The sequence below is a fragment of the Salmo salar genome, chromosome 08, assembly GCF_965601325.2.
Source record: "Salmo salar chromosome 08, fSalSal1, whole genome shotgun sequence".
Taxonomy (NCBI): domain Eukaryota; kingdom Metazoa; phylum Chordata; class Actinopteri; order Salmoniformes; family Salmonidae; genus Salmo; species Salmo salar.
The window spans coordinates 12879161-12900201 of NC_138298.1; the positions used below are offsets into that span (position 1 = coordinate 12879161).

At 44.1% G+C, this 21041-nt stretch overlaps 1 pseudogene; it reads right to left on the bottom strand.

The window, feature by feature from the left end:
• Positions 1-257: 257 nt before the first annotated feature.
• Positions 258-20201, bottom strand: LOC106609993 (cyclic nucleotide-gated channel alpha-1-like; annotated as a pseudogene).
• Between the last annotated feature and the right edge of the window lie 840 nt (positions 20202-21041).

Below are 21041 nucleotides of genomic sequence, written 5' to 3' on the forward strand. Positions count from 1 at the left end.
TTGAAAAAGTCAAATAATCTCTCTGGAGGCTGTAATAAATCTATTCCATCAGGTTTCTAGAATCAGATTTCCCAAAAGCTGAAAACCCTTCAACCAGAAAAAATGTCAGCAATACAATTGAATACTTTGAGTAATAAATAGCCTTTTGTTTTAACCAGTAATAAGACTTTCATTCAAGCAGGTTTTATTTTTCTAATGGTCTATATCCAGTTAGCTCAAATTGTGTTAAGATCACACGAACAGTGTTTATTTTATCTTCACAAAAACTCCTTGTCTACTTCAATCTTCTCCTCCTCTTCTGCCTCTCCTTCCCTTTTCTCCTCCTCCCCTCCCTCCTTCTCATCTAGGTCCTCCTCTGCCACATCCTTTCCAGTCAGCTGCTCCATCTCAGCGATGCGTTCCCTCATGGCCCTCTGGCTGGTGTTATAGTCTCCCAGCAGCTTCTTCAGCTTGGTCTGCATTAGCTCCAGTTTGCTGTACATGTGATTCACCTTAAATAAAAAAATCACATTTAGAATGTTGTACAATGTAAAGTGCAATCTTAAAGTCCTACTGTTTGTGCATTAAAATACTAAAATCAAGAAACAACTAACTCTACAAAAAGGCAGTTCTGTAAAGGTAATATATTTTAAAGCAGTGTTTTAAAAGATACCACCTTCTCGATTTCTGTGGTTTCGGGGATAATTTGGGAAGGGTCCAGTTCCAGCAGGCCGTCGTTCAGCAGGATCTGACAACCTTTTTCCTCCAGCATGCCCTTGGCTTTCGGGTACTCGGTCAACGACTCCATCAGGTCAACCAGGCAGAAGAGATCTGAGTAGCCAATGCTGCAGATGTTTGCCGTCCGCCGGTTCCCTGCCTTAGAACCCTTTATCGCTAGGATACTGATCTCGCCAAGTAGTGCCTTCTCCCAGTATGCAGAACTGCATGACGCCATTGTCAGCTGCCACCGCCAGCTTGCCCTCCTTGACAATATACTTCTCACGGCCGATGTCGCCCTTCTTACAGATGTAGTTGCTGAGGCTGAAGACCTGAGGCTGCAGCTTGAGCACCAGCTCAATCAGCAGGCCTGCTTCGCATTCAGCGAAGATGCGGACCTTCTTGAGAGTATCCAGGTGGACATTAATGACGATTTCGGCCCCAAGCTTCTCGGGTAGATAGCGCAACATCTCCCTTTCGTCCTGAGCCTTGTCGTTGGTCCACAGGTAGTCGAACGACCTCTGTAGAGGTGTTATAGGGAGAAAAGGACTCATATGAATAAAATACAACTACCTACCATTGTGACGCACCACTTGCCCTTCCAACCTCACAATGGGCGCTAACATAATTTCTATGAAGTGTAACAGTGCACCAACATTTGAGTCAACAAATCCTCAGTACTTTGATGGCTCCAGACAGTCTGTAGCCTTTCCGAACCCCACACATGCACCTGCATGTACTGCTTGATGTTGTCGATGCGTGCCTGAAACTCGACCCGCGTGGCGCTGATGTTGCCCACCAGGGTGGTGAAGATAAGCACACCCACCAGGAAGTTCAACACATGAAATAAGAACTGAGTCCAGCTCCGGTGATGGCATCTCGCCGATGGTGGTGAGCGTGGGCCAGTAGAGGCTGAAGGAGTACTTCCTCCCCAGTTCGCCTAACTCTGGCTCGTCCAGGTCATTCAGATCCGGGTAGACCCAGGGGTCAGAGCAGAAGCCGATGGACTGGATTAATTGATTATCAGATTTGTGTATAATAAATGTACACCATAAAGGTACAAAAATCTTAGAGGATAGTAAATGAGAGAATTAATAGTACTCCGAGTGGAAATTTACTTGCAGGTGAATAAGAGGATAATATGAAATTACACAAAATAAGAATTTACTCAAAGCAATTTTAGCCTTAGACTTTGTTATATATAAAAATGGAACCTTTGCAAACCACCAAAATAATAACTTATTTTATACCCTCAAAATCCAATCCATGCCACTAACTAACTATATATTTTAAACAAACTCTATATATATTTTACACAGTACATTTTTACTTGGCTGTTATAATGGTCCAGTTGTACATGACTGCTATTGTGATGAACAGCCAGTTTTAGTACAGACTGCCCGCTGGGTTGATGACAAACGCTTCTTTGGGCCTGCAAAGAAAGGAGGATGGAGAAGTCAATGTAATATTTAAAACATTATACTTATTAATATCGTACAATGATATCAGTATATGGCGTCGGGTGAAATGTTTCATACACACCCCTCCTTTAACTCTTTCTCATTTTCCTCTTTCCTCCTTTCTCCTCCTGCTCTTTTTGCTTCTTCTTTTCTTTCTTTTTCCAGAGATAGTCACTGGAGACGTCCTCGATGCACTTACTGATGAAGCCAGTGACTGATGTGGTGTACTCCTCAATGCCATCAGAAGAATCCCAGAACATATTCCAGTCTGTGCTAGCAAAACAGTGCTGTAGCTTAGCATCTGCTTCATCTGACCACTTTTTTATTGACCGAGTCACTGGTGCTTCCTGCTTACATTTTTGCTTGTACGCAGGAATCAGGAGGAGGGAATCATGGTCAGATTTGCCAAATGGAGGGTGAGGGAGAGCTTTGTATGCGTCTCTGTGTGTGGAGTAAAGGTGGTCTAGAGTTTTTTTCCCCCTCTGGTTGCACATTTAACATGCTGGTAGTAATTAGATAATTAGGTAAAACTGATTTAAGTTTCCCTGCATTAAAGTCCTCGGCCACTAGGAGCGCCCCCTCTGGATGAGCGTTTTCCTGTTTGCTTATGGCCATATACAGCTCATTGAGTGCGGTCTTTGTGCCAGCATAGGTTTGTGGTGGAAAATAGACAGCTACGAAGAATACAGATAAACTCTTGGTAAATAATGTGGTTTACAGCTTATCATGAGATCAGGGGCGGAAATCCTGGGGGGGACGGGGGGGACACGACCCCCCCATCCTGGGAAAAATATGATTTGTCCCCCCCAATATATCACTGAAACATAACTATGTAATTTAAATAATATTAATAATACGCAATGAAAGCAATTGTGCTGATTATAGACACTTAATAGCGCGTTTTTAAGTTTCAAAAGATTGCGACCCCCCCACCCTTTGCCTCACAATGGTTTGATCCACTGCCAGTTCCTTAGTTGGCAAGGTAACAGAGGGGTCGTATCTACTGTCTGAAATGCACTCAATGAACGTAACTGACATGAGGTTAATCTAGTCAATCGCACACACACACTAGCTGAATATGCAGAGCTAGCGCGCAAATATTAACTATTAAGCTAGCTAGTACCTATTCCATTTATGTGGCGTCGTCAAAGATGGAATCTTTGCTATCGTCAATTTATTCCAAGATCAGCATGCAGATGATGTAAGTTAGTGCTTCAAAGTCCCTGTGATAAGGTTAGCGATAAACTGAAGTCCAAACTGAACAGAACTACACTCTCTTCTACCATTGTCTTAAATATATTTAATGGTCTCGTTGCAAAAGCTAAATTGTCGCAAGGGAACTTTTATTTATTTATTTTATTTCACCTTTATTTAACCCGGGTAGCAAAGATTATAGCAAACACCACTGAAACTGAATTGGTGCTCGCTAGCTTTGCAAATTCAGCTATTGTTGGAAGCCAGCCAATATGAAACAAACTATTAAAATTACAAAAGGTTGCAGCATATGTTGTGTAAATGGGGAACTCATACAGCTGTCAACTCTTGTCATTTTAATCCGTTTCACATTTGCTAGCTACCTTTTAGATCGAAGCCCAAATAGAATGATAGAAGATGATAGAAGCCCATCTCCTACCTTAAATAACCTACACACTGTGTGTGTAGCCAGCCAGCCAGGTAGAAAAATGGCAGAAAAATAAAAGACGGACATCAGAGTATTTTTCAATACACCAAAACGCATAGTAAGAACCCTAGTAGCCTAATATCTCAAAGACTAGTTGATAAAATGTTCATAAGAAAGAAATGAAATTCTAATGGAAATGTTTCACAATGATGTCATTAGGCAGAGCAGGCAACAGATGGCACACAGACAGCAGAGTTGGGGACAGATATGCAGGGACAGACTGGCAGAGACAGGGAGTCTCAGGTAAGTTTGTTGAGTCTTTGTTTGGCAACATTATGAAAAAGGTTCTCAATTTTTTGGACTTGTAAAATAGGAACATCATTGGAAAATGCCATGGATACCCCCACTCTCAACTTAAACTGGTGACTGAACTAAGATTTGTTAAAGGCAATGGTATTGCTGTTGTGATTAGTTGTGTAGTTTTGGGTACTGGTAGTTTGGAGTACGTCAAACACCTTATTTTTTTGTTTCCTCAATATACATTTACCATATTACAATGTAGGCTATGTGTTACAGTACTACTTTTGGTGTCCCCCTCAGGAATTGCTCTTGAGAAAATTTCATGTAATTGTCCCCTCCAAAGTTGATATCAGATTTTCGCCCCTGCATGAGATACTCTACCTCAGGCAAGCAAAACTTTGAGACTTCCTTAGATTTCATATACCAGCTGTTGTTTACAAATATACATAGACCCCTACCCCTTGTCCTACCAGAGGCGGCTGTTCTATCCTGCCGAAAAAGCGTAAAACCCGCCAGCTGTATGTTATTCATGTCGTCGTTCAGCCACGACTCAGTGGAATATAAGTTGGTAGGATATACGTGTTCCTAGTTCGTCTATTTTATTATCCAATGATTGTATGTTGGCTAATAGGACCAATGGTATAGGCAGATTACCCACTCGCCGTCGCATCCTTACATGGAACCCAAACATACACTACCGGTCAAAAGTCTTAGAACACACTCATTCAAGGGTTTTTCTTTATTTTCTACATTGTAGAATAATAGTGAAGACAAACTATGAAATAACACATATGGAATCATGTGCTGGCCGCCACTGAAGGCTCTGGGCTGCAGACCTCCGCTGAAGGCTCCGGGCTGAGGAGCGTCGCTGGAGGCTCCGGGCTGGGGAGCGTCGCTGGAGGCTCCGGGCTGGGGAGCGTCGCTGGAGGCTCCGGGCTGGGGAGCGTCGCTGGAGGCTCCGGGCTGAGGAGCGTCGCTGGAGGCTCCGGGCTGAGGAGCGTCGCTGGAGGCTCCGGGCTGGGGAGCGTCGCTGGAGGCTCCGGGCTGGGGAGCGTCGCTGGAGGCTCCGGGCTGGGGAGCGTCACTGGAGGTTCTGAACTGAGAAGTGTCACTGGAGGCTTTTTACGTGGAGCAGGAATCGGTCTCACCAGACTGGGGAGATGCACTAAGGGCCGAGTGCTCACAGCAGGCACCGGCCGTACCAGGTTATGGATGCATACTGAACGTGGAGCAGGAACCGGTCTCAACGGACTGGGGAGACGCACTGGGGACCAAGTGCTCAAAGCAGGCACCGGCCATACTGGGTTATGGATACGTACTGGAGACTTGATGCGTGGTACTGGCTTAGGTGGCGCCAGACTGGTAACACGCACCTCAGGACTTGTGCAGGGAGCAGGAACAGGACGCTCCGGACTGGGTATGCGCACTGGAGGTCTGATTCGTGGAACTGGCTTAGGTGGCGCCAGACTGGCAACACGCACCTCAAGACGAGTGCAGGGAGCAGGAACAGGACGTACCGGTCTATGTAGGTGAACTGGAAACCTGGCATGCTGAGCAGGCCTACTCCTTCCGGGTTCAATGACCATCTTCGCCCTACACCGGCGAGGAGCTTGCACCGACCGCACCGGGCTGTGAGTGCGTATGGGCGATATAGTGCGCACCACACCGTAACTCATCGCTCGCTCCTCAGCACGCCCCCTCCGCCGTGCTCTTTCTGCCAGTACTTCTCTTCGGATTCTCGCGTCGAGCTCCGTGCTTGACTCCTTGACTGGCTTCTGTCTGCTCCACGGCTCTCTCCGATAGGCACAGGAAGTTAGATCAGGGCTCCCCCTGATGTCGACAAACTCCCCTTATGCCCCCCCCCAAAAAAAATGTATGGGGCTGCCTCTCCACCTTGATTATTGGTGGATATAGCGCTTCGTAGTATCGTCGCTCCCTCTTGGCTTCCTCTAATTCCTCCTTCGGGTGACGATACTCCCCAGCCTGGCTCCAGGGTCCTTTTCCATCTAATATTTCCTCCCAAGTCCACGACTCCAAGTACTTTTTCTCACACCACTTGGTCCTTTTATGGTGGGTTGTTCTGTCAGGGCTTTCAGAAGGATCGGACCAATACGCAGCGTGATCGTAGTTCCACATCTTTTATTTAATCGTGAAACTAAATGCCATATAAAATAAACTTGAAAATACAAAAAACAATAAAGCGTGACACAGAGCAGGCATACACTACTCACAAAATTAACAACCCACGGCATACAATTGGAAAACCCCCTACATAAATATGATCTCCAATCAGAGGCAACAAGAAGCAGCTGCCTCCAATTGGAGATCAACCCAAACAAAACCCGACATAAAAACAGAAAACCTAGAACCCAAAACATAGAAATAACAACCCAGACTGTCAACCAAACACCCCCTGTCACGCCCTGACCCATCTACTATAGAAAATGACCTCTTACACTGGTCAGGACGTGACAATAATATTTTTCCTTGTGGGAACACATATTGAAAAACATCCCCCCAAAAAAATCCAAGCTATAAAGTGAAGGGTATTATGGGATATAGATATATATATATATTTTACAATTACTGTCAAACAAAATGTCAGCGAAAGACTGATAACTCGGGGAGAGGGAAGAAAAAAGAAAATGTGAAATACACTACCGGTCAAAAGTTTTAGAACACCTACTCATAGTGAACACATCAAAACTATGAAATAACACACATGGAATCATGTAGTTACCAATTTTATTTTAAACAAATCAAAATATGTTTTATATTTGAGATTCTTCAAATAGCCACTCTTTGCCTTCATGACAGATTTGCACATACTAGGCATTCTCGCAACCAGCTTCATGAGGTAGTCACCTGGAATGCATTTCAATTAACAGGTGTGCTTTCTTAAGTGAATTTGTGGAATTTCTTTCCTTCTTAAGGCTTTCGAGCCAATCAGTTGTGTTGTGACAAGGTAGGGGTGGTATACAGAAGATGGTATTTTACCCAATAGGGCTAAGTCCATATTATGGCAAGAACAACTCAAATAAGCAAAGAGAAACGACAGTCCATCATTACTTTAAGACATGCAGGTCAGTCAATACGGAAAATTAAGAACTTTGAAAGTTTCTTCAAGTGCAGTTGTATCAAGCGCTATGATGATACTGGCTCTCATGAGGACTGCCACAGGAATGGAAGACCCAGAGTTACCTCTGCTGCAGAGGATAAGTTCTGTTCCGCATGTGTATTTCCCACCGTAAAGCATGGAGTAGGAGGTGTTGTGGTGTGGGGGTGCTTTGCTGGTGACACTGTCTGTGATTAATTTAGAATTCAAGGCACACTTAACCAGCATGGCTACCACAACATTCTGTAGCGATACGCCATCCCATCTGGTTTGGGTTTAGTGGGACTATCATTTGTTTTTCAACAGGACAATGACCAAACATACCTCCAGGCTGTGTAAGGGCTATTTGACCAAGAAGGAGAGTGATGGAGTGATGCATCAGATGACCTGGTCTCCACAATCCCTCGACCTCAACCAAATTGAGATGGTTTGGGATGAGTCGGACCACAGAGTGAAGAAAAATCAGCCAACAAGTGCTCAGCATATGTGGGAAGTCTTTCAAGACTGTTGGAAAAGCATTCCAGGTGACGCTGGTTGAGAGAATGCCAAGAGGGTGCAAAGCTGTTAAGGCAATGGGTGGCTATTTGAAGAATTTCAAATTTAAATATATTTTGATTTGTTTAACACTTTTTTGGTAACTACGTGATTCCATATGTTTTGTTGTTTTTAAGTAGAAAATAGTAAAAATAGAAAAACCCTTGAATGAGCAGGTGTTCTAAAACTTTTGACCGGTAGTGTACGTCCCCGATGTCTCCGTCTCTTTCTCCTGCGAATGACGGGATGAGGGCCTTGTCGGGTGTCTGGAGTAAATCCTTTGAATCCGACTCATTAAAGAAAAAAAATCTTCTTCCAGTATGGGGTGAGTAATCACTGTCCTGAAACATTATGTACAAAAAAACGTTAACAAATAACGTGAAAACACACACCATAGCACAATTGGTTAGAGGACCGTAAAACGTCAGCCATCTCCTCTGGTGCCACTCCAGAATGAATTAATGCATTTTATTTTACAATAAATACAAAAATACATAATAAAGTTGCCTCATCCATCCAATAATACACAGAAATGTATCTTGCCTTTCACAGCTTCTCACACGGTCATAATAAAACATCAGTGGGTGTGTGACGTTTGGAAACTCTGGGATTGCCTCCGATACACAGGGGGCATCGCAATAGTTTAAAGTGGCTTCCTACCACCATCCCCTTTCCTGTGTCTGAAAACACAGAAGGTAAATCTGTGTGTTGGATACCGCTGGGGAGCTTGATCTTTTAGCACCCCAGTTCCATTTAGAGCAATTTACAATTGATACAAATCAGACGGTTGGGTTGCTTTTACATACCTGCTACTATACCACACCTGTGTTTTGGTTAGCTCACCTTGAGTCCCTGAACAGTGGGGAACAGACAGTGGAGTAGGAATTAGTCTCAGTAGGGGCCGGCTTTTACCCTCTCTCCTGCTCTGTCAGCACTTTCTATTCTATCCCTCTGATCCTATTAAAACAAGCCAGCTGGGTAGAAGTTTCCTTCAACCACAGATCTAGGATCAGATTACTCTTCCTTAAATTCTAACATACACCGAGTGTACAAAACATTAGGAACACTTTCCTAATATTTAATTTCACCCCCTTTTGCCCCCAGAACAGTCTCAATTAGTCGGGGCATGGACTACAAGGTTGTCGAAAGGGATCTACAGGGATGCTGGCCCATGTTGACTCCAATGCTTCCACAGTTGTTTCAAGTTGGCTGGATGTCCTTTGGGTGGTGGACCATTCTTGATACACAGGAAACTGTTGTGTGAAAAAACCCAGCAGTGTTGCAGTCTTTGACACCCTCAAACTGGTGCGCCTGCCACCTTCATTACTACCATACGCCGTTCAAAGGCACTCAAACATTTTGTCTTTCCCATTCACCCTCTGAGTGGCACACATACAAAATACATGTCTCAATTGTCTCAAGACTTGAAAATCCTTCTTTAACCTGTCTCCCCTTAATCTACATTGATTGAAGTGGATTTAACAGGTGACATCAATAAGGGATCATAGCTTTCACCTGGTCAGTCTATGTAATGGAAAGGGCAGGTGTTCCTAATGTTTTGAACACTCAGTATAAATTATAAGGAGTTTGAAAATACATATGATCCTGGATCAGCTTTTATGGGCATCCTCTGAGTACCTGGGGATGTGTACTAATCATCCACTGTGGCCCAAGGGCTCCTCCTGATGGTAGTATTGGAGATTGATTTCACTGTTTATTGACAGCAGGGTCTTACCAGGGACGGAATTAAATACGATCAATAGTAGATCCACGTTAAATAGTATGATTAGTGAATGCCATAATGTATTTATTTTGTTAGACACTTCACCCTATTAGCTGAAATCTTTTTTTTCACAGGCATTTTAGCTGTCGCGCTTGCTGTTCGTTTAGAACAGATTCACTAATCATGGGAATTTGTCTCGCTATACAGACCTTGTCTCCCTCCCAACCCCCTGAGCAGGCCTGCTCCGCCCGTGGCTAAACCCAGTGTGAGAAGCATGCTAACAAACTTTTGTGCTATGAAACTAAATAAATACTGCACTCTTACCCAGGGGTGGAAATCCCAGGGGGGACGGGGGGGACACGACCCCCCCATCCTGGGAAAAATATGATTTGTCCCCCCCAATATATCACTGTAAACATAACTATGTAATTTAAATAATATTACTAATATGCAATGAAAGCAATTGTGCTGATTATAGACACTTAATAGCTCCTTTTTAAGTTTCAAAAGATTGCGCCCCCACCCTTTGCCTCACAATGGTTTGATCCACTGCCAGTTCCTTAGTTGGCAAGGTAACAGAGGGTTCGTATCTTACTGTAAATTAGTGCTTCAAAGTCCCTGTGATAAGGTTAGTGATAAACTGAAGTCCAAATGAACAGAACTACACTCTGTTCTACCATTGTCTTAAATATATTTAATGGTCTCGTTGCAAAAGCTAAATTGTCGCAAGGGAACTTTTATTTATTTATTTTATTTCACCTTTATTTAACCCGGGTAGCAAAGATTATAGCAAACACCACTGAAACGGAATTGGTGCTCACTAGCTTTGCAAATTCAGCTATTGTTGGAAGCTAGCCAATATGAAACAAACGATTAAAATTACAAAAGGTTGCAGCATATGTTGTGTAAATGGTGAACTCATACAGCTGTCAACTCTTGTCACTGCAATCCGTTTCACATTTGCTAGCTACCTTTTAGATCGAAGCCCATATAGAATGATAGAAGATAAGATGGTAGAAGCCCATCTCCTACTGTAAATAACCTGCACACTGTGTGTGTGTGTGTGTGTGTGTAACCGATGTGAAATGGCTAGTTAGTTAGCGGTGGTGCGCGCTAATAGCATTTCAATCAGTGACGTCACTCGCTCTGAGACTTGAAGTAGGGTAACAATGCTTCGTGGGGTGTCAGTTGTTGATGTGTGCAAGGGTCCCTGGTTCGAGCCCGGGTTGGGGCGAAGAGAGGGACGGAACCTACACTGTTACATTGATGCTGTTGACCCGGATCATTGGTTGCTGCGGAAAAGGAGGAGGTCAAAAGGGGGGTGAGTGTAACCGATGTGAAATGGCTAGTTAGTTAGCGGTGGTGTGCGCTAATAGCATTTCAATCAGTGACGTCACTCGCTCTGAGACTTGAAGTAGGGTTTCCCCTTGCATTGCAAGGGCCGCGGCTTTTGTGGCGCGATGGGTAACGATGCTTCGTGGGGTGTCAGTTGTTGATGTGTGCAAGGGTCCCTGGTTCGAGCCCGGGTTGGGGCGAAGAGAGGGATGGAACCTACACTGTTGCGTGTGTGTGTGTGTAGCCAGCCAGGTAGAAAAATGGCAGAAAAAAAGACGGACATCAGAGTATTTTTCAGTATACCAAAACGCAAAGTAAGAACCCTAGTAGCCTAATATCTCAAAGACTAGTTGATAAAATGTTCATAAGAAAGAAGTGAAATACTAATGGAAATGTTTCACAATGTTGTCATTAGGCAGAGTAGGCAACAGATGGCACACAGACAGCAGAGCCGGGGACAGATATGCAGGGACAGACTGGCAGAGACAGGGAGTCTCAGGTAAGTTTGTTGAGTCTTTGTTTGGCAACATTATGAAAGGTTCTCAATTTTTTGGACTTGTAAAATAGGAACATCATTGGAAAATGCCATGGATACCCCCACTCTCAACTTAAACTGGTGACTGAACTAAGATTTGTTAAAGGCAATGGTATTGCTGTTGTGATTAGTTGTGTAGTTTTGGGTACCGGTAGTTAGGAGTACGGCAAACACCTTATTTCTTTGGTTCCTCAAAATACATTTACCATATTACAACGTAGGCTATGTGTTACAGCATTACTTTTGGTGTCCCCCTCAGGAATTGCTCTTGAGAAAATTTCATGTAATTGTCCCCTCCAAAGTTGATATCAGATTTTCGCCCCTGCTCTTACCCACAAAATGTATTTGCTACATTCATGATAGTGTTAGACAAAGCAAGGAAAGTGAACTTCAAACCATGATGTACTTTTATTGGAACTTGCAGCGGTTGTTGGTAAGTAATGAATCTGCTAGCTTCTCATATGACTTATTGCGTCTTTAAAGGTAATTTCAGACTGAGTTGACATATGCAGCATTTACCACGAATTTGGGAACATTACCATTAAAAGGTGCATAGCCAACAAAGAGCGATGGGATTGAATCCCGGCCAAAATGACGAGCTACATATGGACAGTACCAAAATAAATGATCTAATGACTGCCTCCTCGCTGGGTAGATTGTATACCCCAGAGGTAGAGAGGTAGAGAGGTAGAGAGGTAGATAACATTCTATTGGTTGTAAGAATTTTGTATAAGCATTTTTAAATAAAAAAAATTCACATTTTTCAATCCGGCGTCGTTTTGCATGTCAATACATAAACCATGTGCCATGGAATCGGTACATCGAAAATCTCTTCCCAACTATTTTGCTGTATATATGGCACAGCTGTCATTTTTTTGGTCCTTAAATGAAACTGGTATATATTTTTATTTATCGCAATTTTCTTTAACCAATTTTGGTCTTTAATGCAGGGCCGACAGACAAGTTCCTTACTTTTTCTCCCTTCCACTTGCCTCTTCCATTTTTGCGGTAATGCTGCAATTAGTTGGTTGTGATTTTGTGTAGAGCACACATTTCCATATATCTGTGTTAGCTGCATGAGTGACAACTCCACCAGTCCTATTTATGATATCATATGCTCCAATTTGAGCAGCAGCAGCTGAAAAATTAGCTCCTACAAATATTGAAATTTACATGGTTTTTAGAGTGAAGTACATCGGAAAAAAGCAAAAGAAAACTGCAAGACTGAATAGGAGAAAAAACAAGCAACAAACAAAGAAGATAGGCTTTTGAAAAATAACTATTTTTCATAAAATTGTAGTCATCTTAGCTAGCTGAATTGTTTACCAGTTGCTAAGCACTATGTGTCTGTCTATCCCTGTTCTCTCCTCTCTGCACAGGCCATACAAACGCTTCACACCGCGTGGCCGCTGCCACTCTAACCTAGTGGTCCCAGCGCGCACGACCCACGTGGAGTTCCAGGTCTCCGGCAGCCTCTGGAACTGCCGGTCTGCAGCCAACAAGGTTGAGTTCATCTCAGCCTATGCTACCCTCCAGTCCCTAGACTTCCTGGCGCTGACGGAAACATGGATTACCACAGATAACACTGCTACTCCTACTGCTCTCTCTTCGTCTGCCCACGTGTTCTCGCATACCCCTAGAGCACCGAGCCAGCGGGGTGGTGGCACTGGAATCCTCATCTCTCCCAAGTGGACATTCTCTCTTTCTCCCCTGACCCATCTGTCTATCTCCTCATTTGAATTCCATGCTGTCACAGTTACCAGCCCTTTCAAGCTTAACATCCTTATAATTTATCGCCCTCCAGGTTCCCTTGGAGAGTTCATCAATGAGCTTGACGCCTTGATAAGTTCCTTTTCTGAGGATGGCTCACCTCTCAAAGTTCTGGGTGACTTTAACCTCCCCACGTCTACCTTTGACTCATTCCTCTCTGCCTCCTTCTTTCCACTCCTCTCCTCTTTTGACCTCACCCTCTCACCTTCCCCCCCTACTCACAAGGCACGCAAAACGCTTGACCTCATCATTACTAGATGCTGTTCTTCCACTAATCTCATTGCAACTCCCCTCCAAATCTCCGACCACTACCTTGTATCCTTTTCCCTCTTGCTCTCATCCAACACTTCTCACTCTGCCCCTACTCGGATGGTATTGCGCCGTCCCAACCTTCGCTCTCTCTCTCCCGCTACTCTCTCCTCTTCCATCCTATCATCTCTTCCCTCTGCTCAAACCTTCTCCAACCTATCTCCTGATTCTGCCTCCTCAACCCTCCTCTCCTCCCTTTCTGCATCCTTTGATTTTCTCTGTCCCCTATCCTCCAGGCCGGCTCGGTCCTCCCCTCCTGCACCGTGGCTTGACGACTCACTACGAGCTCACAGAACAGGGCTCCGGGCAGCCGAGCGGAAATGGAGGAAAACTCGCCTCCCTGCGGACCTGGCATCCTTTCACTCCGTCCTCTCTACATTCTCCTCTTCCGTCTCTGCTGCTAAAGCCACTTTCTACCACTCTAAATTCCAAGCATCTGCCTCTAACCCTAGGAAGCTCTTTGCTACCTTCTCCTCCCTCCTGAATCCTCCTCCCCCCCCCCCCCCTCCTCCCTCTCTGTGGATGACTTCGTCAACCATTTTGAAAAGAAGGTTGACGATATCCGATCCTCGTTTGCTAAGTCAAACGACACCGCTGGTCCTGCTCACACTGCCCTACCCTGTGCTTTGACCTCTTTCTCCCCTCTCTCTTCAGATGAAATCTCGCGTCTTGTGACGGCCGGCCGCCCAACAACCTGCCCACTTGACCCTATCCCCTCCTCTCTTCTCCAGACCATTTCCGGAGACCTTCTCCCCTTCCTCACCTCGCTCATCAACTCATCCTTGACCGCTGGCTACGTCCCTTCCGTCTTCAAGAGAGCGAGAGTTGCACCCCTTCTGAAAAAACCTACACTCGATCCCTCCGATGTCAACAACTACAGACCAGTATCCCTTCTTTCTTTTCTCTCCAAAACTCTTGAACGTGCCGTCCTTGGCCAGCTCTCCTGCTATCTCTCTCAGAATGACCTTCTTGATCCTAATCAGTCAGGTTTCAAGACTGGGCATTCAACTGAGACTGCTCTTCTCTGTGTCACGGAGGCTCTCCGCACTGCTAAAGCTAACTCTCTCTCCTCTGTTCTCATCCTTCTAGACCTATCTGCTGCCTTTGATACTGTGAACCATCAGATCCTCCTCTCCACCCTCTCCGAGTTGGGCATCTCCGGCGCGGCCCACGCTTGGATTGCGTCCTACCTGACAGGTCGCTCCTACTAGGTGGCGTGGCGAGAATCTGTCTCCGCACCATGCGCTCTCACCACTGGTGTCCCCCAGGGCTCTGTTCTAGGCCCTCTCCTATTCTCGCTATACACCAAGTCACTTGGCTCTGTCATATCCTCACATGGTCTCTCCTATCATTGCTATGCAGACGACACACAATTAATCTTCTCCTTTCCCCCTTCTGATAACCAGGCGGTGAATCGCATCTCTGCATGTCTGTCAGACATATCAGTGTGGATGACGGATCACCACCTCAAGCTGAACCTCGGCAAGACGGAGCTGCTCTTCCTCCCGGGGAAGGACTGCCCGTTCCATGATCTCGCCATCACGGTTGACAACTCCCTTGTGTCCTCCTCCCAGAGTGCTAAGAACCTTGGCGTGATCCTGGACAACACCCTGTCGTTCTCCACTAACATCAAGGCGGTGACCCGATCCTGTAGGTTCATGCTCTACAATATTCGCAGAGTACGACCCTGCCTCACACAGGAAGCGGCGCAGGTCCTAATCCAGGCACTTGTCATCTCCCGTCTGGATTACTGCAACTCGCTGTTGGCTGGGCTCCCTGCCTGTGCCATTAAACCCCTACAACTCATCCAGAACGCCGCAGCCCGTCTGGTGTTCAACCTTCCCAAGTTCTCTCACGTCACCCCGCTCCTCCACTCTCTCCACTGGCTTCCAGTTTTGTTTTGTAACAGTATTTTTATTGGAGTTTCACAATTTTCACCCATATTAAGAGATACAACAACAAGGACAAGGCAAAAAAAAAACGCACTCACTTACACATATCCGTATGTATGCATGCACCCACACCCACACCCCCCACACCACATACATACACACCCACCATTTCTCTCCCCGCTCAGCGCTTCTCTCACCCCATCCCCCCCATTGCGTCTCTCAATACATACATTTAATCAAACATGAACAGAGAAAAAAAAATAAAAAATTATAATAAAAATAAATAAATAAAATACAAAAAAATTAAAATACATGAAAATAAAGAGCTCAGTTTAAACCAAGAAGTTGAGTTCCCCACATGGAACGTACAGTGTAATTCTGAAATACATAGATCACCATTCTAAGAGAATCCTTGCAGCATAATAGCTGACACTTCAGGTTCTAGGTAATTTAGGTAAGGTTCCCATACTTTGTAGAACTGATCTGTCTTAGAATGCAATGTACATGTCAGATATTCCAGCGGTACCCATTCAAATAGTATCTTATGCCAATCTTTAATAGAGGGAACCTTATCACTAATCCACTGTAAAAGTATGTTTTTCCTTGCTGCGAAGGTGAGGATGTTGTAAAGCCTCCTCTTACCCACAGAAGTTACATGCCTACTAGGTAGACCTAACAGTAGAGAGACTGGGTCCAATTCTAGATCGACCCCTAGGATCTTTTCAATTTCTTGCAGAACACCAGACCAATATCTTTGTATTTTGGTACATGACCATAAACAATGTGTTAGGGTGCCTGTATCAGTTTTACATTTAAGACATTGAGGAGAGGAGGAAGAGGGGCTAAAAGCATGTCTGCGATTTGGGGATATATGCAATCTGTGTATTATTCTTAATTGAATTGCTCTAGTACGATTACATATAGATATTGTTTTTGCATATTTCCAAATGTCCTCCCACATCTCTTCATCAATAGTAACAGACAGTTCTTTCTCCCACACTTGTTTCACCCTCTGTGTATCGACAGCGGAAAAGGACCTTAAAGCATCATAAAGCAGACTTACAGACATTTTCCTTTGTGGGAAAAAAAGCATTCTTTCAATGACAGACATATCAGGGTTGCCAATTAAGGTGGTGCTCTTCAGAATATAATGCCTTACTTGTAGGAAACGGAAAAAGTCCTGCTTTGGGAGTTGATATTTCTCGACCATCTGCTCAAATGACAATAAAATCTTATCTGCAAATAAGTCATTTAGTCTGCGTATGCCCTTATTAAGCCAAACGTTAAAGCCAGCATCCAGCAATCCTGGAGCAAAATCTGGGTTGTTAAGAATTGGGGTAAGAGCAGAGGTTAGTTTGGACCTTCCCAGGAAACGTTGAACTGACTTCCATACTTTGAGTGTGTTAAGTGTAATGGGGTTGTTACAATGATCTTTTACAGACTTGAAACTTGTGAAAAACAGAAGATCCTGTAAAGGGTATTTTGAAAGAGAAGTCTCAATGTCTAACCAAATAGAGGAGTCATCGTTTGTGATCCAGTCTGAAATATAACATAGGTGGGCACACCACTGATAGAACCTGATATTGGGCAGATCCAAGCCACCCATAGAATTTGGCAGCTGCAATATTGCCATCTTAAGTCTTGGCTTGCGTTTACTCCATATAAAGGAACTTAGCCATCCATTTACATCCTTTATTACCTTATTGGAGAGTAATACTGGGATCATTTGGATTGGGTAGAGTAGCCTAGGTAAAATGTTCATTTTCAAGAGGGATATTCTACCCAACCATGAAATCGGAAGAGAGTTCCAGCGCTCCAGATCCTGTCTTATTGTGTCGAACAAGGGAACAAAATTGGCTTTGTACATTTGTTGGAATTTAGGAGTTACAGATATACCCAGATACGTAAAACCTGAGGGAGACCATTTAAAAGGGAAGGGGGGAGAAGTATTAGGTACAGAGTGAAGGTTACCAAGTGGCATAGCCTCTGATTTAGTGAGGTTAATCTTGTAGCCTGAGAATTCGCTGAATAACTCAATAATATTAATAAGAGGTGTGATTGAAGTCTCGGGATTAGAAATGAATATCAGGACATCATCAGCATACAAGCTTATTTTATGGTGAACATCGCCAATGAGCAGCCCCTGTATAGCAGGCGTTGCCCTGATGGCCTCGGCCAGTGGTTCCATAACAAGTGCGAATAGGAGGGGGGACAAAGGACAGCCCTGTCTGGTACCTCTGTGTATAGGGAAGCTATTTGACCGTAGTCCATTAGTAAGGACAGCAGCCTGAGGGTCATCATATAAAACTTTCACCCATTTTATAAAGTTGTCCCCCAGTCCGAATTTATTTAGAGCAAAGAATAGGTAAGACCACTCCACACGATCAAATGCTTTCTCAGCATCTAGGGAGAGCACAAGACCATCCATAGCACTTCGTTGGTAGACTTCAATTACATTAAGAAGCCGTCTGACATTGTTACATGACCTGCGTCCCTTAATGAAGCCAGTTTGGTCTCCTTTCACAATTAGCGGCAGTGAGTCCTCTAATCTTGTGGCTAGAATTTTAGAAAGCAATTTTCTATCCACATTCAGAAGGGAAATTGGTCTGTACGAGGAACAAGACTCCGGGCATTTTCCCTTTTTGAGAATAAGTGATATGTTGGCTTCTCGCAGCGTTTGGGGGAGCTGGTCATTTGAAAATGAGTGGTTAAACATATCACGCAATGGCTCAAGGATCAGGCCATGGAATTCTTTATAGAACTCACTACAAAACCCGTCCGGTCCTGGGGCCTTACCATTTTGCAGATTCTTAATTGCGGACAATATCTCTTCCTCGGTAATAGGGGCATTAAGGAGAGACCTCTGTTCTTCGGAGATAGTAGGGAGCTCAATCTTAGAAAAGAAGTTCTCCATTAACTTGGCTGCGTCATTTGGCAGTTCTGAGGCATAAAGATTTGCATAGAATTTCTTAAATGAGTCATTTATCAATTTATTTTCATATAAATGATTGCCATCAGAATCAGTAATAGCTGCAATTGACTGTGAGTCAGCTCTCTTTTTAGCTAGGTACGCCAAGTACTTTCCTGGCTTATCGCCATGTTCATATAGCTTTTGCTTGACAAATCTAATTTTCTTTTCAGCGTCCTGTGTTAGGAGGGAGTCCAACGTTGATCTAATGACTGATATTTCCTTTAATAGGGCAGGAGTGGGAGTTTCAATGTAGTCCTTCTCTTTAGTTCCTAATTCACCCTCTAGTGTTTTTTGCTTTTCACGCTTTTTCCGCCTCTTAGTGGCTGCGTATGACATAATCAGACCCCTGGCGTACGCCTTACAGGTTTCCCAAAGGAGTGAGGGGTTATCTGTTGATTGAGAGTTAATAGAGAAAAATGCCTTAAACTCTGTAATAAAATATGATGTGAATGTATGGTCTTTAAGAATGGTTGTATTCAACCTCCAGTGTCTTGACTGATTGAATGCCCAGTTGAGTTTTATGTCCAGGATCACCTCCGCATGATCAGATATGACTATGCTTCCTATCCTAGCGGATAAAACCGACTGCAGTGACGTCCTGGGCATAAAAAAGTAATCTATTCTAGTCTGACATCCATGAGGTGCAGAGAAAAAAGTGAACTCTCTGTTGGAGGGATGAAAAGCTCTCCAAACATCAGCATACCCCAGATCGTCACAAATAGCCGTAAGTGACTCAGCTTGAGGAGAGAGTGAGGCTATACCACTGGGAAGCTTATCAATAAGGGGGTTCAACAAACAGTTAAAATCTCCTCCAACCACTGCAGTGTCTGAGTTTAATTCTGAAAAGTCTAGAAATACCTTAGTGAGGAAGTCAGGGGGGTGGGCAGGGGGGAAGTAAATATTCATTATGGAAATGCTCTGCCCTTGTAAAGTACCATTAATTATAACAAAGCGACCCAATTTATCTTTCACACACTTCAAGACCTTAAGTGGTAGGTTCTTTTTCACAAGAATTGCTACACCTCTACTTCTGGATGTAAATGATGAGAAAAACACTTGACCATACCCCCCTTGTTGTAATTTCAGATGCTCCTTATCATTCAAATGAGTTTCTTGTAATAGGGCAATATCAATATTTTCTTTTTTCAAAAAGGACAGTATCTTCTTCCTTTTAATGGGGTTATGGCTCCCTCTAATGTTCCATGTACATATACGTAATCTGTTACCTGCCATTGCGCTTTGACGATTCAATATCCAGACTGAATTCTACTGTAAAAATGGGGTGGTACCTTTTTCCATGTGTTGAACTCTCCTCTATCTCACTGAGCGTAAACAAACGATATGAACCCTGAACTCGAACTATACTAAACCCAAAAATTAAACATGAAAAGATCCAAAAGGGGGTTTTCCCACTAGCTAACATGCAGGGGATTTCAACTCTCCAATGTAGACTCTTAAGTCCGCATTGCCACTCAATAGCCTCATCCTTTATATATGTGGAAATTAAAATCAATAGAAGATTGAGGCTATTCCACCTAAAACCAAGCCTGGGCACCAATATAGGTTCACACATATCTCAGTCTGAGCTAAGGCGGCAGTTACTTTAGCAAGAAAAATAATAACAATACGAATGTCACTGAACAGGAGCACATGAGAACTTACACCCCTGTTTCATGATCAGATTAAAAATAAAATAAGACGTTATCCAATGCAGCAGCCTCTTCAGATGTGTAGAGTTTTTTAGGCGATCCGTTGACCATAATCTTCAATGTGGCCGGGTACAGCAGTGCGTAGTCGATCTTCATTCTCTTGAGTCGGGCCTTCACCTCATCAAACGCTTTGCGCCTTCGTACAACTGCTGTGGAATAATCATTGAAGAATGAGACCTTTGGACCTTTACGTTGACTACCATCAGAACCGATGTTTCTAGCCGCATCCATGACGCGCTGCTTGTCGGTAAAGTTGTGGAACTTTATAACCACTGGTCGTGGGCGCTGATTGGGACCAGGTATCGGTGCTTGAGAGCGATGTGCTCTGTCTAGCTTCACCCGACCAGCCTTAGTGTCCATTTGTAGGTAGCCAGGGATCCATTCCTCAAAAAATTTTACTGAACGTGTCCCTTCAGAATTTTCCGGGAGTCCCACAACACGTATATTGCATCTGCGTCCTCGATTATCCAAGTCGTCAATGTGCTCCGCCATTTCGCGCACCTGTTTCTCAAGTGCTTTTATCTTAGTGTCCATGGATGTAGTTGAAGTTTCCACAGTAGCAATTCTTCCTTCCGCCTCATCAACACGTTTGACAACCCTCTGTAGTTCAGCTGAATGGCCTGCTATTGCTTCCAGGACCGTTCTTATCTTAACATCGATCACTTTAGTAATGTTATCCGTCATCCTTTGAATCACCAGGTCCATTGTGCCTGGATCTGTAATGCTGTTAGATTCGCTAACGTTAGCTAGCTCCTCCTGCACATCTACATGGATGGCGGTTTTGGTCGACTTCTTAGTAGCTCTGTTGGGCATGTTGTCGGGGATTTTTGAGAAATAGTCGCCAAGACTCATTGTAGGGTAACTTATTTAGCCAATTCTACCACTTTTTCAAGCTAGGAGATTAATGAAAGAATATAAATTTACGAATACCGCGTGAGCTCGCTGAAACACCGTGTTCTCTCTACGGCGCCATTTTGTTCCCCCCGCCATTTTGTTCCCCCCGCCATTTTGTTCCCCCCACTGGCTTCCAGTTGAAGCTCGCATCCGCTACAAGACCATGGTGATTGCCTA